The sequence below is a fragment of the Anolis carolinensis genome, chromosome 2 (assembly GCF_035594765.1).
Source record: "Anolis carolinensis isolate JA03-04 chromosome 2, rAnoCar3.1.pri, whole genome shotgun sequence".
Classification (NCBI taxonomy): domain Eukaryota; kingdom Metazoa; phylum Chordata; class Lepidosauria; order Squamata; family Dactyloidae; genus Anolis; species Anolis carolinensis.
The window spans coordinates 133,898,853-133,904,248 of NC_085842.1; positions in this window are offsets into that span (position 1 = coordinate 133,898,853).

A 5,396-nucleotide genomic window follows, 5' to 3' on the forward strand; every position below is an offset into this window, starting at 1 on the left:
GCGCAAAGCCAACCCCAGTTGGGCATGTGCGCAAAAAAACAAAAAACTGAAATGTATAAAAGATGCATTTTATCTGTATAATAGCATGTCATCTTCTTTGAACAGCTTACCACTGGCTGTCATCCTTTCTGGCTGAAATGAATAAATTTCCTTGGTGGTTTATTCTTCAACTGATGAGACTTCTCTGATTGGGAAATATTGGGTTTTTGGCTTTGGGCCTCGCCAGGCATGGACTCTGCAGCCTAGTGCTAGATCTTATTATCCACTTGTGGAATCTGATTATCTGGGTTTTGCTATCTGCAGTCAGGATTTCACTATTCATGAACTACTCTAAATTGCTTGATTTCACTGTTTCTGCAGAGATAGTCACACTGATCTTATTATACATGTATATCTGGAAGGAAATTCCATAGAAGATTGCATTTTTTTTCTTGTAGTTAAACCTTTACAGTTTTCATGTATGGCTTTGAAACCAAGGACCTTATCACATGCCACCATCCTTGCCATTTCGCCAGCAAGCGTGGTGAAAGGGCAGGCTGCTGCGGGAGGAGGCATGCCGTTCCAGAACCAACATAACACGGGAGTCTTCCTGTGTTGATGAGGAAGTATCCTAGGACACTTCCATGCCAGTTGGGAGTGGGGTCTCTGCCAGAAGTTGAAGGTGTGCTGAGCTGCATGCCCATCTGTCCCTCAACTGGCTGGCAAGCATCCTAGGATGCTTACATTGCTAAGTGTGGTGAGCCCTCTAGACAGTAAATAAAGCTGACAGTGTGGCCATCATATTTTGGACATATCATTAGTCAACAACTCTTTTGAACAGATATTAATGTTTGGCAAAGTGGATGGTGATATGAAGAAAGAGAGAGGGGGAGAGATCACTTTACAAATGGACAGACTCAGGCCCCTTCCACACTGTTCTTATAGCCCAAGATCCGATCACAGATTATCTGCTTATCCCAGATTATCTAGCAGTGGAGACTCGAATAATCCAGTTTAAAGCAGATAATATGGGGTCAGATCCCGAGATACAGAGCACTATAGAAGGGGCCTCAGTTAAGCCAAGCCATAACCATAGGTTTTCAAGACCTGAGCAAGATTGTTGATGATAGGGATGTTTAGAGGACTCTCATTCATAACATTGTCATATGTCAACATTGACTTGATAATACAGTATATAACAACAAATATTGTAGTCTCAATGAATGTGGAAAACCAAATTGGAATAGCTCTCTATCATAATGATTTCTGCACTTTTTTCTCTCACTCCCCCCCTTTTTTTTTGCTCCTTTCTCCTCAGAGTTTTTCCTGTTTTTCTACATGAGGCCTTCAGAAGACTATTATTTTGCTAAAGGCCTTCAAGCCAAAAATATCTGCTTCCTAAAAGGGCGCCTAGATAAGCCACTCACTCACTCACACACACAAAGATAAAGCAAGGCTAGATAACAGATCTGTCTAAATCATCAAATATATGTCCTTTCATCTTTTCTGGTAGTCTTTGATCTGCAGAACAGTCAATATTCAAGATGTCACAATGGATGTAAGAAAATGTACCCTTCAGATGGAACAGGCATGAACAGTTATCTCTTTAATTTAACAGCTAAGAAAATGGTAAGATGTTTAATTTAAAGACAAATTGCTTCATGTTGCAATCCACAAACCAGTTATGACACAGAACCTTGCTTGCAATCAATGATTAATACCTTTTGATTTACATGTTTTAATTTCTCCCACAATTGTGTATTGAATACTTCATCAGGGTGGCACCTGCCAGCTCTCCATAGCTTTATGTAATGAGAGTTCCCATCAGGTTTAGCAAGGCTAAAGCACAAGGGGAAATGATCTCTTACAGTTATCAATCCTTAAAGTGTAAGTGGAACAGCAAATCTATAAAACCTCCTTGCTAATCATGCCTTGGGACAGGAAACGGTCTATAGCCGGCTAATGTATGCAAGCCTGGAAGCACCCAGGTCTTATTGATGGCACCCTTTCCCTCCCCACATCAGATGGTAGAAAGGGCGGCAACGTATGGCAACACGTATTGCCCCACTGCCCTTTCTACCATCACACAGCAGAAAGGGGAGGAAAGTGTGGGTAGCTCTGTTGGAGCTACCCAAACAACACTTTCCTCTCCATAGTAGAGGAGAAAGTGCCTTTCATCACTTCCCCTCCACTTTGGGAGGAATGTGGGTGGGGACTGCCATGTTTTGTGTGGTGGCGCATGGTAGGCCCCATCCAAGCCACACATAAAAGCAACAAAACAGGGCAAAAATGCTCCACATGAAGAGATCATTTGTGTTTATTTGGACTGAACATTAAATTATCAATGGGACTATTCATCTTTGATGTCAACACATTCCTGGACTCACAGCACTCATGGAGGTGAACTTTTGAACAAACCTGGACTTTAAACTAACCAACTGCAGCTGTTTCTTTTTACCGCCTTCCCGCAGTGAGGTCAGGAGGAATCCCAGCCAACAGGAGCATGGATCTAAACCAGGCTGGTTTTCCACCAATCGAGGAGGGTATGGGTATTTTGAATTGCTGCCAAAGTGGATGAAATGCTCTGTACTTCTCTATATGCCTTATGTTGGTTCTTTTTGAATGCATACTCTGTACTGACATCCTTTCTGGCCAGAAAAATAAATTTCTGTTTGTTGCCTTCAAACCCAGTTTTTATCTTGATCTGGCCTTTGGAGTAACAAAGCATGATGGACTCTGAACCCATGTTTAGTGGTTAGCTGGATTCACCCAACAATATCACTTGGCCACACATGCCCCATTTTTCAACTGTGAGAAGTTGGAGGGTATGGAGGTGAAACATTTGGTCTTCCAGATATTTTGGTCTACAACTCACCAAGCATTACCATAGTTAAAGGACTACAAGACTTGTAATGTAAGGTAAAAGTACATGTGAAAGGACCCTAAGAGTCTTAGTAGACCACAAGCTGAACATGAATCAACAGTGTGATGCAGCATCTAAAAACACCAATGCAATTCTAGGCTGCATCAATAGGAATATGGTGCCTAGGGACCTCATCACACTGATGAGCCCCCCATCTCGCCTGTCCTGTTTCACTAATAATCACCAGTAAAACAGAAGGTGCACATGGTGTCTCACTGCAGGTCCTGCATCTTCCCTCCTTCCCCATAGGGGAAGGATGGCAGAATCGGGGCAAAGCACATTAGCGCTCTGTTGCTTCCCCCATCAGACAGAGAAAAGCATAAAAACGTATGCTAGCTCCATCAGAGCTAGCCAAAAAATGGGAAACATGCCATGGTGGCGAGGAGGCTTCTTTCAATGCTTCCTCACCACTACTCCCACTGATGGGATGGGGCAGATCTGTGGCCGAAGAGGAGCCCCAGCATGGTAAGGGGCAAAAAAAAACCCTGTGTGATGAGGTGGCAGAACACAGGAAGTCACTGCCCCACTCTATACTGCTTTGATCAGATCTCACCTGGAATAACACTGTGTTCAGTTCTGAGAGTCTCCTTCTCTGGGTGTTTTTAAGCAGAGGCTGGATGGCCATCTGTTGAGGGTGCTTTGATTCTGTGTTCCTGCAAAACAAGGGGGTTAGACTGGATGGCCCTTGGTAGTCTCATTCAACTCTAGGATTGTAAGATTCTACTCTATGATTGCATATCTGGAGAACCACAGGTCCTGTGAGACCTGCTGTAGGTTGTTCTGCAATGTTTATTATTTTCAGTGGCAATCTGTGCATTAAAAATAAAAACTACCTCTGGGTGGCCAACAGGGTCTTATTGGAACAGCAACTGCATATGTTTGCAATGTTTGGTTAAGCTTTATTCAGAACAGGATAAAGGCTTGTCAAACATGATTGTTTCCAAACTGAGCTGTAATTACGTTAGCAGCATGTGGCATTGGGATTAACCTCTTCACACAATCAGAAACGGGTATCGAAGTAAAGCTTGGTTAAATCTCCTCCTCCGCCCCCCCCCCCCCCATGCCACCCGTTTTTGCCTTTGTGCTGTTGGATGGGGAGGTACTGTGGCCTCTGCAAATCGCAAAGGAAATGCATCATGATGATTAATCAAGCCTTTAATGAAGAAATAAATAGAGAGGGATAGATGGTAAATTAGACCAACCAAATCCACTCCGTCAGCCAGTTCAGGATTATTTCCTACACAGTGTTTATTTCCAGCCTGAAATCATTTTGGTCAGTGACCCTTAAAATGAAAGGTTAAAAGAAAGGCTTTGTTTTGGAAGACAGTATATAGAACAGATAATTTCTTAAGACATGTGTAATCTACATTGATGCATATTATATTTCACTTGCCAAAGTTCATTTTCTGGTTAGTGCTAATATCTAACTTGTGGGTATCTTTCAAATAGGCCAAATGTGTAGGAAAATGTGCAATATTTGCTGCATTGCTCTTGCACTTTTTAGTAAATTTCAATTTATCACTCTTGTCACCCTGAACTATTTTTGAACAGTTCCTGGCACCAGCTGCTTTATAGCATTGACTATATTTACTGGGCTCAGTTACTGGAACCCGTTGCAGTTGAGTTTATGTTTTTAATTATGGTTTACATGTTTTTATGTTGGTTATGCTTTGCAATGTACATGTATTTAATGGTGTTGTATTTTAATTTTGTTCCACTGGGTTTGGTCCCCATGTAAGCTGCCCCGAGTCCCTTTGGGGAGATGGGGCGGAATATAAGAATAAAGTTGGTATTATTATTATTAGTTGAAGTAATTTATTCCAACCTTTGAGTGAGTTTCATTTTGAGACTTATCAGAACAAAACTATTATCCTTTATTTGTTCACTCTTTGTTTGAAAGAGTTATTTTGCTAAAGTATATCAGTGTTCTATGATTGTGCCATAACTAAATTAATACATTAAAAATGAAAAGAAAATCAATTTGGCGTGTCAAATCATTGGGCCATCCAAACAAACTACATCCTAGTTTAAAAAATCTTTTGAAGAACATCCGCAAATAGCCTACAATAGAACAAGCAAACGGTACAGGTGACAACAAACAAACTCTAAGGAGGGATATCACAAGGACTCAAACTCCTTTAACCAATCTAGAAGAGCCCATGGGTTCAAGTGAGATCACATGCCAAACTTGGCTTAGTTGGTTTGTGTTTTTAAACATAAATAAAATATAGTTTCATTTGGAATTGGTTGTCTTGTTTCACATCTCATCACTCAGTTTTACAAATTAACTCTGATCTTCACAGGAAAGAAGTATCTTATAGCCAAATGGAGGCTTTAATTGGATTTCATATCACCCTAAAGGTAATCACATGATTTGTATGGAGTCTAATTTGAGACAGTTAAGTACGCCTTGTTTGAAAAAACTCTATGAGATTCATGGGGCCACCACAAGTCAACATGTGACTTCAGCACACATATACACATATAGGCACAC